The following is a 13298-nucleotide window of genomic DNA, read 5'->3' on the forward strand; positions in this document are numbered from 1 at the left end:
GGATGGCTGCTATGAGAAAGAAGGAAAACAAGTGTTGGTGAGGATGTAGTGCAACTGGAACTCTGGGCACTGTTGATAGAAATGTAAAAGGGTACAGCCACTTTGGAAAACAGTATGGTGGTTCCTCAAAATATTAAAAATAGAATTACCATATGATCCAGCAATTTTACTTATGGGTATATACCCCAAAGAATTGAAAACAGGGTCTCAAAAAGATATCTGTATACCCATGTTCATAGCAGCATTATTCACAGTAGCTAAAACACAGAAGCAACCCAAGTGTCCATCAACAGACGAACAGATGAGCAAAATGTGGTGTATACATACAGTGGAATATTATTCAGCCTAAAAAAGGAAGGAAATTCTGACATATGCTACCACATGCATGAACCTTGAGGACAATATTCTAAGTGAAATAAACCAGTCACAAAAAAGACAAATACTATATGATTCCACTCATATGAGGTGCCAAAAGTAGTCAAAATCATAGAGAGACAGAATGGGGGTTGCCAGGGGCTCTGGGAAGGGGGAAATGGGAAGGTGCTATTTAATGGGTATAGAGTTTCAGTTTTACAAGATGAAAAACTCTGGAGATGGAGGGTGGTGATGGCTGCACAACAATGCGAATGTACTTAAAGTCGCTGAACTGTACACTTACAAATGGTTAAAATAGAAAATTTGATGTTAAGTGCATTTCACCACAATAAAATAAATTGGGGGGGGGAGTGGGTATAGCTGATGGAAAAAAAAAAAAATGCTGACCCTGACTCACTAGCCAACTGGGCTCATTTGATGGGTGTGTCTTTACCCAGGCCAGGGAGAATAGCCAGAGTGAGAATAACCCTGAAATACAGCTTTTGAAAACTTTGGCATGCATTATGCCTTATTTTTCCTTTTCACATTTTCCTGCCCAACTCTTCTCTGCTCACTATGACTGATGCTGGGGTAAGGATGGGACCCTGGAGCCTCCCAGGGGCAGGAAGGAAGCGTGGCATGGCTGTTGACTGTTGCTGGATCTTGGCTGTCCACAGTTGTGCCCATTACTCCCAGCTGAGCTTCAGCATCAACACAGGCACTGTCTTCCATCTCCTCAGCCTCCATCCACCATAGCCACTGCTGGGTACCCTGCTACTCTTGGCCCACCAGAATGTCAGCGTGTTTATGCTGGGAGATGGACCATGTCCCAGGCCAGTGCAGGTGATCCTGTCCACTGGAGCTCAGCTCACAGGGGAAGCCAACAGAACTACTAGCCCAGCTACTGGCAGCCTTTTACCAGAGACTACAAAGCTGTGGGTCCTTTTTTTCTGGTATGGTTCAGAATCAGATTGGGTGTAGAAATGAAATAAAGACCATCCCTGCTCATAAATATTACCAGCCCCACAACATTATTCCAAGGAGAGACTTTATAATATCGCTAAATCCTTCTTTTAAAAGAGAAATCTTCCCAATCCTAACAGTCATATCTCAGCCTGAGTTAATCAGATTGCTTTCCATATAGCTGAGATTTGCCTGCCTTAGGTGGAGAAATTGGTGGAGAAAGGGAAAGGAATTTGGGAACAAGGTGTGATTTAGGAAAGAATGGAGCCTTTATCCTTCCAGTAACCAAGTTAACAAAGATTTATTGATGGCCTTCTGTTTTCCAGGCACTTTGCTCATTACTGAGGGTAGTGCAGTGAGTATGACAGACACAGACCCTGCCTGATGGAACTCAACAGTCTAACCAAGTTCACAGGGTTTCCTCTCTCCCTCCCAGTCTCCACGCTGTATGTGTGGCAAAGCCCTGGCCATGCTTATCCCTGCAAGAGCTCTCCAGTCTGGCACTTCTCTTCCATTGCTCCCCGGGGTTGCGGTAGTAGCTTGCCTAATATTGCAGTAGCTGTACCCACCTTTAACCTCCTGTCTCCATTCTGTCTTGGACATTGATCACTGCATGACCAATCTCCCTAAAGTGTGTTCTGACCACTTCCCTTCCAAACTCAAATGCGTTCAGTGGTGCTTCAGTGTCCCATTTATTTTTTAAAAATCTAAACTTTTTTTAGTATAAAAACTTTTAAGTCTATCCCTTTCCTATCCTTAAAATATTTTCTCCCATGACTTTCAGCTCAGATAGTCTACTTTCCGTCTTCTGCCAGGTGTGTGTCTTTCTCCACACCTTTGTATATTCTGTTCCTTCTCCTTAGAATGCCCTTGCCTTCCCTGTTTATTCCAGTTCTCAACCCTGGCTGTACCTTAGGATCACATGAAAAGCATTAAAAAAAGAGATGCCTGGGAATCAACTAAGCTCCATTAAATTCTAAACTTTGAGGGTGTGACTAAGGCATCAGTAATTTTTAGAATCTCTTCATTGATTCTAACACGTGGCAAAAGTTGAGAAATGCTGTCTTTGTCCAACTACCACTTCAGCCTAGAGAGACTGAACTGTGGACCTCCTTCTCCAGACGCAGAGAGCACTGCTGCCTTTCATGTGCACAGATGTGACAAATACCACATTCCGTGTCATGCTCTCTTTAATAAGCATCTCCTATCTGAAAAATCTCTCTGCTGCCCCCTGACTTGCAGGACCTGGGATAGTAAGGATGGCCGGAGAATGCTGGCTGACAGTTTTTCTTGGGAGTGGGAGAGCACAGCTCCAATCACAGGCCCTGCAACTGTGCTGCATGGGGGCGTGAGAGAGACTGACAACCCAGTCCTGTCAGTGTCAGCAGTGATACATCATGCTGAGTGTGAGTGCCTTGATATGAGGTGATGAATGGCACTTTCCCTTGTGATCTTCCTCTCCAAAAGCCATCACGCCAGCCTAATCATGAGGAAAACATCAGACCCCAACAAAGGGGCATCCTACAACATACCTGACCAGTACTCCTCAGAACTGGCACAGTCCTCCAGAACAAGGCTAGTCCGAGAAACTGTCACAGCCAAAACGAACCTAAAGAGATGAGATGACTAAATGTGATGGGGTATTCCAGATGGGATCCTAGAGCAGCTGAGGGACATTAGGGAAAAACTAAGGAAATGTGAATAAAGTGTCAATTTTAGTTAATAATAATATATCAATATTGGTTCGCTAATTGTACCACACTAATATAAGCTCTTAATAAGAGCAGAAACTGTGTGCAGGGGGAGAATACTGGAGCTCTCTGTATAATCTGTTTAAATTTTCTGTAAATCTAAACCTGTTCTAAAAAAATAAAATCTGTTCATAGAAAAATAACAAAAATTTTAAAATTCAGTTAGAAACAAAAACAGTCCCCCAACCCCATCCCTTCACTCCTGCATCTGCTCGCCTTCCTGGCCAGCAGTGTGGAGCACGGTGCTCCTGGTCATGGTGTTTAAAGCTTCTCTGATAGCAGCTGGGCTTCTCTGGTTCAGAACCACAGAGCCAAGAGCCAGCCAAGGCTTTTAAAGCTGCCTTTTAAAACAAGTGCTTTGGGTTGGACCAGAGGCCACTGATGGATCTGTGGCCTCCAGAGGAAAATGCAACCTGTTCTGCATTTTAAATGCCCATCAAATAAACAATTAAATGTCAATTATTCTGTTTAATAGTCTCTCTTTAAATGACTGGCCCCTTACAAAGTTCCAGAGAGAGGTGATGAGGACACAGGACTCAAGCCTGGGAACGGGAAGGAGAGAGTGGAGGGTGGTGACATTCCACTGGCCTGCGGCTCATGGTGGCTGTGGATACTGGAACACAGCCAACAGCCCAGGAGCAGCGCAGGGCACCTCAACCCACAGGCATCGCTGCTGACAGCTCCTGGGTGACCCTTTCCCTCTCCTGTCATGGGGCCTTCAGGCCTGGCAGGGCCTCCCTGTGTAGCCCAGTGGCTGGGATTGTATGTAACTCCCACCCAATTCATGGAGGAGGGACACCCGCACTGGGGGCTGGAGGCTGGGTCCTCACGTCCCTTAGATTCAGAGGTGTTTCTCTAGAGCCCAGACCCCACCCAGCCTGGCTGTACAGCGTGGAGCTGGAGAGGCCAAACTCCTTCATTATACAGGAGGGCACTTGTTATTTTAACTTGGAGTCACCTTTATCATTAACATGGAGTTATTTCTGAGGAAGAAAAACTTGGTCAGAGGGAAAAAAAAAAAGAGGAAGGAAAGAACTGCCTATGAAGAGAAATAAGGCCTCTTCCTTAGAGAAATAAACAGAATTCACAAATCACAAACCCAGACCTGATTTCTAGAAGTCTCCCTGGAAAGACCTCAGGCTGGCCCACCAGATGGGGCATGTTACTTTGTGGTCACCTCACTGTCACTGCCGACTGTGACAGTCTTTGCCATCCCAGTCATTACCCCACAGACTTCTCATAACAACCCTCAGAAGCAGGTGCCCAGAGCAGTATTGGGCGGCCACCTTAAGCACAGGCCAATGACATGAGCAGCTCAGAGAGTCAAGGAGCAGTACCTTCCACATGCCAGCACAGGACAAGTTTCCTTCACCAAGAGGATCTTGCTGTGGTTCCAGACAGTCTGGCTGGTGGGCAGTACTGCACAGAAGCCAGGCCGGGGCCCCTGCATAGGCTCACCTCCCCCATACTTGCTGACAAAGGCCCATTCGAGAGAGGCCAGAAGGGCAGTCGCAGCAGCAGAAACAGAAGCCCAGAGTAGCTGCCAGCACCAGGGGCCCAGGGGCCAGCCCACATCACCCTGCCACAGCCAGACCACAGTACCAGGTGGGCTAGCAGGCCCCCTTCCCTCTCTACTCAACAGCCCACCTCTTTGAAAGCACAGCTCTGGCCTGTGCATTTCAGCCTACGTGCATTTTGCACATATTCACGTGTCTCCCTGGGGGCGGGAGTGGCAGGAGGATGAACCTGACCCATGGGCCTGTGCACCTGGAAATTTGCCCTGCCTCTGGGTCGGGGAGGAGGTGTTTACTTGACCCTGTTTGTTTCAGGAACACATCATCCCCTCCTTTCCAGGTACCCTCTTTCCCCCGATTCCCAGAGCCAAGCCCACACTTCTTCCCATGCACTATCACCACTAGTGTGTGTGCATCCGCATCGGACTCTAAGCTCTTTGGGAGCAGAGGCACAACCTGGACATCTCTGGATGCCCAGCACTGAGCACAGCAACTGCTCAATAAATGCTGACGTGTAAATAAATAGATGCTTCAGCATCATTGTCCCTTTCAGTCAAAATCCAATCTAAGGTCAGAACAACCTGAAGATCTGCATGGGATTTTTAAGGCATTTAAAACGTTAGCAGTAACCCCTCCCGCCTCCCCATTTCTGCTCTCTGGGTCTCTGTTAAATCATAACTACTAAAATGCTATGATGAATCAGCTTCCCTCCATTGACTTCAGCCCTTAAGCATCTCCCAGACCTCAGGTCAGGTCAAATTCTCAGTTTTTAGTCTCCACCAAAGGAACTGAGCAGACTGAAATGATGCACAGGAGTAAAGGAATGTGCGCCTTAGAAGCATGTGTGCACCAGGGTATGAGCAACGGGCAAGAGAGATAGCCCTGTTGGGCAAGTGGGCTTGCACACCTCCTAGTGGGTAAGAACTCTTTCCCACATACATGTTCAATTCTCATGTGCACACTGGACTTTCTCCGTGTGTCTGACACCATGCCTGGCACTGTGTGGGGAACGGACCTGCCTCTGAGAGGGAAAGGGGAGGAGGGGAGGAGGCATGAATCTAAGGAGCTAGAATGCACTGCGTACTCTAAAGGAAGAATCCACAGGGCATTCACATGTCTGTGTATTGGGAATTAGGAAGAGCTACTTGAATGAACACTTGGGAGGAGCCTCGAAGGAAGCTATGACAACAATAATAATGTCATTCTCATAATACTAATGTGTCATTGCTATCATCATCATTATTTTTACAGCAGCTGATATCTACTGAGTGTTAACATATGCTAGGCACCATGCTTAGCACTTCACATAGCTTACCTCACTCAGTACTCACGCTCATCTGATAGATAAGGAAACCGAGGCTTAGAAAAGTTAAGAAAACTAAGAAAGCATCAGAATCAAGCATAGAAGCCAAGTTTGTGCATCTCCAAAGGCCACCACCCCCTACTCAACAGGCTGGAGCGAGAAAGCACATTCCCACGAGGCCTGAGCTCAGGCAGAGGGAGGAAAATGCAAGGCTTCAGATGTCCATCCAGAGGCAGCCGCAGTCAGATTGCAGAGAACCCTGAGTGCCAGTGCCAGGTACCTGTCCTTACTAATAAGCAGTTGGGAGCCATGGGGGGGGGGGGGTTGAGCAGAGAAGTGACATCATTGGACTTGAGCCATAGGATCAGCAGGCAAAATGGATCGGGATGAGCGAATGGAAGGTAAGGGGCCATCACAATGGTCTGGGTGACAGTCTGCAGCCGGGTGAGGTGAGAGGGTGTGTAGAAATGTGTGAGCACCTGCCCACAAGTCAGGTGTGGAAGATTATGTATGTGTGAGGAAGGGAACTGTGTGCAGGTGCGAGTGCACACACGCGTGGGGGCGGAGGAAGAGGTAGCAGCACCTTCTCGTGGGAGGCGGGGGGAGGTGGGCAGTGGCGGAGAGGAAGGGACAGGACCAATCAACCCATCTACCTGGGGAGGAGAACTCCCGTGAAAGAGGAACCATCAGTTCACAGCTCTGCTGGGACCTAGAAGTCCATGGGGCCTGCCAGACATATCAGAGGGAATCAGTGAACATTTGTTAAAAGGATGAACGAATTTGAGAGCTTGGCATTTGGTCTCTCAACCCAGGCCTGGTTTTGCCCTCCAGCTGCATGGGGGTCACTGTCATTCCAACTAGATTTCCTCATCCTCTCTGTCCAAGTCAGATATTCTGAGTCAGGGCAGCCACATTCCCACGCCTCCTTCCTGGGCCCCCTGCTCCCTTGCACATCTTTGAAAGGAACGTGTTTCTGTGTGGCCTCCAAGCTGGCTTCATACTTTCCCAGATCAGGACCTCCCTCTCTCCCCCTCCATTCCAGAGCAGAAAAGACACATAGAAGATGCTGCCAGATTTCCAAGCTTTTGTCCTGGCCAAAGATGTCCTGCCTCTCGTCAGGGACAGAGAGCCAGCACAGCATGTCCCTGACTGGCACCCCTTGTCACAGACTCTCCAGCTGGCCAAAGGTTCTCCCTCCAGAGGATTTTACAGACCCACTAAATGATGGCCCTAGATCTCATCCTTTCCAGAAGACACCCCTTTAAAAACTTCACCCGGCCCCAGTGTGCATCCTGGCAGAACAGACTGGGTAGACCACAGTGCCCAGAAGGGGAAGAAAATCCAGTCTCAGCCTCCTGGGCACCTCCTGCCACACTGGGTGAAAGGGGAGACTTTCTCGGGAGTAACCAGAGACCAGGCCCTTTCCTGCTCAGCTCAGTTACAACCTCATATTGTGAAATAAGGAGTACGATTTGGTGTCTGGAAAGAAAAGGGATTGCTTTCAAGATTGTATAATCCACACAAATTTAGACAAAGACATGTCTTAGAAATCAGGAATCTAAATCCTCCCAACTGACAGATGTGGAAACAGAGGTTTAAAATCTTGGAGCCTTTCAGTTGCTTAAGAGGAGTCTAAGCATTTCTGGATTTCACCAGAAGCCCAGTTTGCATCCAAAAGAATATCTATGGAATGAACACATTTGCCTTTGGGAAGCATGCCAGTTCAAGGGCAGAGCTGGGGCTGGGACCTGGCCTTTCTGTTCCAGGCTTTCTGCCTCTTTGGGTCTGTGCCTCTTGCGACTGGTTTGCTTCCTCCAGGGCGTTTGGGCAGAAGCTGGTGGGTGATTTCTTAGACAGTGCATCCTGGGGGCTGCCTGGCATAATCTGCCATTCAGATGGCGGCTGACTAAGTCCAAAAGGGCTGGAGGGCGGGGGCAGGGTGTGCTCTGATTTACGGAGGGATCTAGGTGGGGGGACTCCCTAAGGCTGTAGGGGAGTTTCCAGGGTCTAGGAAACTGATCCATCTCCCCTCACAACACCCTCCAGCCTCAATTCCAAGGCTCCTCATCACCCCTGCCCACTGGGGGACCCTCACTTTGGAAGGGGCATCCCAGTCTCCAGAGGATTGATGGTAACAGAGAAAAGAAGGCAAGAGATGCAGGACAGGCAGTGTGGGGCCCAAAATCCTGGCTGAGGAGTCTAAGGCCTTCAGCTACTACTGGCCATACGACTGCTGAGCCTCAGTTTCCCCACCTATGTCCTGACTGGACGCTCCCTCAAGGTCTCCTCTAGCTCAGAGATATCCAGGATTCTGAGGTCAGAGGCTGTGTCTCCCTCCTCATAGTCAGATGCCCAGCAAATACATACTTAAAACAATTCTTTGAATGACTGAATGAAACAGGTCCACAGTAGTCCAACATCAAATGGAAGCCAGGAAGGAAACACTTCCCTCGGTCATCTACCATCTGGCAACCATAGAAACCACAGGTCTTGGAAGAGCCCTGGCAATCCAGGAGCCCTTTGTGAACCTGCTTCCTCCCCTAGATGCACAAATGTGGGTGAGGAGCCAAGCAGGAAGCAGGAAAAGGAGTCCAGGAGGAGAGAGGGTGGACTGAACCCCAGACAGGGGGAGACGGCCCTAACTCTACTTTCTTAGCTCACGTGTCTCCTCTCCTTCCCTCCCCTCCCTGCATCCTCTTCCTGCCCTCCCTGCCCTCCCTGCTCTCCTGGCACAGTACCAGCCTTTCCATCCCTCCTTTGTTGGGGCTCAGAGCCTCTGGATGGCCCCAGAGCCTGCCTGATCCTCCACTAGTCAAGAAGACTCCTGGAGCCTCAGGCTTTCTCGGGGTCAGAGAAGGGAGACCACAGCAGTGGTGAGATTTAAATTCTGGTCCACGCTCAGCCTCTTGAGTCTAGCACCCCGAGAGGGGCTTCTCTTCTGAGGGAATCTGGAAGTGCCTTCTCCCCCTTCAGCAGGGTTCCCAGGGAAATGTTAGGGTTTTCCTTCTGGACTTCCTGGGCCTTCACACCTTCCCCTCCACACCCCTAGGGAGACAGCTATAAGGGAGGAAACCCTTCTCTCTTCCTTGCCTCAGCCCAGCCTGAGACCTACTTAGTTCAGTGTGTGTGTGTGTGTGTGTGTGTGTGTGTGTGTGTGTGTGTGTGTGTGTGTGTGTGTGTGTGTGTGTGTGTGTGTGAGTGTGTGTGTGTTGGGGGGAGCAATGGTATGTGTTATTGTTGGGGTGTGTGTGTGAGCACGCACAGTCTGAGGATAGGGTGTAAGAGCAGCATTTTGTTTGGTGTGTATGTGGTATACGTGTGGTGTTATATATGTGTATGTGTGGTGTGTGTATGAGGGTGTATTCACGGAATGTGTGGCCAGTAGGATGTGTGGAGTGTGTGTGTGAGGGTGTGTTTGTAGTGTGTTTGTGGTGTTTGTGATGTGTGCTGTGTGTAAGGGGGTGGGATGGGTAAAAAGGCTGTGTCAGTTTGGAGAGGGAGCCAGATATCCAGGGTCTCTGATCCAGAGAAGCCACGGATAACCAGTATCTAGGCAACCATATTGGGGGGAGGGGAGAAGATATGGAGGTGAGGAATAGTCAGGAAAAGGAGGGAGGCTCAGAATTGAAGGAGTTTCCATGGCAACGACCAGGCAGGTCACGTGCAAAAGGCCAAGTTGCAGAAACAGATATACACATACACAACATGACGGTGGCTGGGCCCCCAGAGTGAAGGTCCTTCCATAGAGGGCCTGGGGTGCCCACTGATCCATCTCCAAACCTGGAAATCCTGGCCCAGCCAGAGAGGATGAAGCTGAGGGGACAAAGGAAGTGGAGACAGAGGCCACCTTGGTGGGGAACAGCCTCCAGCAGCCACAGCCCCGGCCCCCGGAGTGTGGAGGTCGGCCTGGGCAGGCCCTGTCTCCAGCGAGGCAGCTCCCTGCTCCTACCCTCCGGTGCTTCCTCTACCAGCCACCACTTGTAAGGGCTGGAAGCAAGCGCCGGGAAACCCAGGCTGCTCGTCCAACTCTCCACGGAAGCCCAGGAGACACAATGGGGGAGGCTCTGCCAGGGCCAGCCCCGCTGGGGAAGGAAGGAATGGGGATCACAGGCCCCCTGAGAGAAAACAGGACCGGACAGATAAGGAGAAAAAAGTGATGCACACATTCTCATGAATCCCAGCGCGCCAGAACCCCGGCCCCTTCTTCACCTGCGCCCCCATCCTGTTGCCCACTGGCCATCCCCACCCTCCATCCCCACCCCCCAAGCCCCAAACCGGCAAGTTCCATTTTGTATTGCTCCTGTGTCCACACACACTCACATCCAGCCACACTCCGTCGTCCCCACATCCCCACGCTCACGCAAGTGTCCACAGCTTCCAAGTAACAAAGGGAAACCCCCTGGAGAAAGGGTGGGAGCAGCCTTTCCCCTACTCCTGAAAACCCTAGCCCCAAGCTCCAAGCAGCAACGAGAGCACTGCCGGCCACCGGCGTCACCCCACCGCCACCGCCTGCCTCCCCTGAGAGGCCCCTCTCTCTTCCGACGCCCACCTCCTTGTTTACATCCCCAAACCCGTTTCCCGCTGCCCAGACGGGGACGAGGCGCCGCTGCCCGGGGAGGACCGCGCACACCCACTGAGACCAACAAACCCGCCACTGCCCGCGCTCCGGGGATCGGTCCCCACCCGAGCCTCTTCCCTCGTGGAGGCAGGAGCCAAGCTTGCCCACCTCCCCAGCCGCTCACCTGCACAGCGGTCCCCTCCGAGACGATCCCAGGAGGACGTGCCGAGCGCCGAGGAGCAGGGAGTGGCGGGGCTGGGGGCAGGGCGGTGGGCGAGGCCTGCGCTGCTTTCCCGCCTCCCTCGTCGCCGGAGTCGGGCGGGCGGGCGGGAGGCGCGTCCTGCGGGGGGGCGGGGGCTCGCTCCGCGCGGGGCTCCCGGGACCCCGCCTCGGTCGCCGCTCCTCTGGGGCGGGCGAGGGAGAGATATTTGCATAGGCCGGTCGGGCTCGGAGAAGCAACAGGAGCCTGTCGCCCCGAGGAGGTGTGCAGGCGCCAGAGCGGATTTGCCATCAGCTGTTGCTTTTTGGTTTTCCTCTAGCGAGGGTGGGAAGGGAGCGAGACAAACACAACGACAGAGCTAGTGTCTCTCTGAAAGAGTAAACTCAAGGGAACGGAAAAACGAGAGAAAATAACCCAGCACCAGACACAGCAACCCACGTTAATTGGGAGCCTTGGCAATTAGGGGGAATCGGCATCCAAAGCATGAATGGCTGTGTCTAAGCACAGGAGCCAGCTTGGGCGTGGTTGTCATTTTCAGCTAGAGCCACGTGGGGTTCTAGGGGCCCCACCCTCACCTGAACCACAGATTCTCCAGCCCCCCCAAATCTGCTGCTGCCAGGCAGCAGTACCACCTCTTCCCCAGCCCAGTCCCCAATAGTCACAGTTCAAGATGACAGATTTTGAATGTGAAGATTTAAATCTCCTAGCTCTGCAAACCTACCCATGACACAACCTTGAGCACATCTCTGCACTAACCTCATGAGACTCAGTTTCCTCACATGGGAAAATTGTAATTAGAATATTTACCCCATGGAGGCTCAGCTCAGAGTGAGTGCACAGTGAACTGGCTCTTACTAGTAGGAGCAGAGCATGTAGGAAGGGACAGAAGCCAGGCACTGGCAGGAACCACAGAAGCGCAGGGCCGACCACACAGTTGGTAGCCAGGAAGCCGTGCTATGATGGAGGCTGCCCAGCCCCAGCCCACGTGTGTGTTGGGGATAAGCGGTAGTGGCTGCAGAGAGAGGCTGTGATTGTCCAAGCCTAGATAGGGCCATGGGGACTTTCTTACAAACCCCAAACCCTGAGATAATTGCTAATAATTGCTACCTCTAGGAAGAGACCCAGCCCAGCCTCTAACACCTCCAGCCCTGCGCCTCAGTTTTCTCATTTGTGAAATGAGGGAGATGCACTAGGTAATCCTGAGGTCCCCACCAGCTCTGGCCCTAGATGACTGAATTATTTTTAACAAATGGTCGGGTCTCAAACCCCCAAGGCAGGAAATATGCAGGAATTCAAGAAGCCTTTGGAACCAGTGAAGAAACCATAAATGGCTACTGAGAAAGCCTGGGGTAGCTGCCCCTCAGGGAGACTTTCAGGACAGCTCTAACCCTGGGGAGGACAGCGCTGACCCCGGGAACACAGGACTTTGGGCTGAATGAACTTGGCTCGGGCCCAGTCCTGGAGTCCCTTGGATTCCTGTGAAAACTAAAGCTCAAAGGTCTGCCTTTAAACAGACTGCCTAAACCTTCTGTCCCTTTCTTTTTCAAGTTTAAGATTTTGTTACAATTGTCCTTTTCCCTTTCATTTGCTCTGGATGGGAGATATGAAATCATACCACATTCTAGGCCCAGGTACTTAGGTAAGTAGATTCATCAGTCCAGATGCCCTTGAATCCTACCACTTGGTCACCTCTCTGTACTGTTTTTTGGAGCACTCACTGGGGAGGACGTGTCAAACCCAGGCTATGCAAGCCTATTTGGGAAAGGAAAGGCCAATAAGTGAGAACTCCAAAGCCAAGCCACCTGTTGGTTCAGCCCCTTTCCTGCCAGAGAATTGCAAAGTGTTTGGTCAAGTTACTTTCCAGGTCCCCCTGCCTGACTCTGCAAACCAGCCAAAGCTGCCGAGGGATAACAGGAGCTAAATCTACATGAGGAAAGGCCATGGCTTGACTCTCAAATAGTACTTTGCTTCCATCCAAGTGTACTGCTGGGGGAATTTGGGGTGTTACAGCTACTAAAGTAACACACGAGGTTGTTCTAGAGGGAGTCACATCTCCCTCCTAGGGGGAGAAGAAACACATCTAGCTCTGTGAAAGATGTGGGCATGGGTAAAAAGAGGTCACCAGCAGCTCCATTCTTTCAACATTTTTATGGATGTGGGGAGTCACTCTTCACTGAGCCCTGGGTCAAGCTCTAGGGATAAAACAGGGAAAGGAAAGACATGGTCTCTTATAGCTAAAGGGCAAGATAGAGCAAATGTTCCCATGAATAAATGTTTAATTAAAACACAGTTCAGAGCCCTGAGGATGTAGCATTTGGGAAGCAAGCTAAAGGGTCAGTAGGTGTCAAAGAGATGAGGTGAAGGATCCAAGAACTGGGGTGTCAGGGTGAGGAAATGATTCTGACACTGGGACAGGAGCAGCATTTGCAAAGGCCCTGAGGCAGGAGGAACACGATGTGAAGGATGTGAAGACGGCCACTGTGGTCCTGGGAGGAGAGGAGACAGGCTACAGAAGGAAGTAGATGATAGGCCAGGCAGGCCTGGCAATTCCTGGGTGATACCAGCTTTGTCCTTGGGGCAATGGGAAGACACTGAAGGACATCAAGAAAACTGTTGTGAGCAAGAATTGGGGAGA

At 50.9% G+C, this 13298-nt stretch overlaps 1 protein-coding gene across 2 annotated transcripts in view; it reads right to left on the minus strand.

Annotated features, from left to right (window-relative positions):
• Window positions 1-10712, minus strand: part of FXYD6 (FXYD domain containing ion transport regulator 6) — a 32469-nt gene extending 21757 nt beyond the window's left edge. The window contains exons 1-2 of one of the 2 annotated variants that reach the window (XM_063094041.1): window positions 10628-10665; window positions 2850-2926 (exon numbers count right to left, since the gene is read on the minus strand). The gene's annotated coding sequence lies outside the window, so the exon portion shown is untranslated. Of the gene's footprint in view, window positions 1-2849; window positions 2927-10627 lie in introns of both variants that reach the window. The other variant, XM_063094040.1, reaches the window with a different exon arrangement.
• Between the last annotated feature and the right edge of the window lie 2586 nt (window positions 10713-13298).

The sequence above is a fragment of the Cynocephalus volans genome, chromosome 4, assembly GCF_027409185.1.
Source record: "Cynocephalus volans isolate mCynVol1 chromosome 4, mCynVol1.pri, whole genome shotgun sequence".
NCBI lineage: Eukaryota > Metazoa > Chordata > Mammalia > Dermoptera > Cynocephalidae > Cynocephalus > Cynocephalus volans.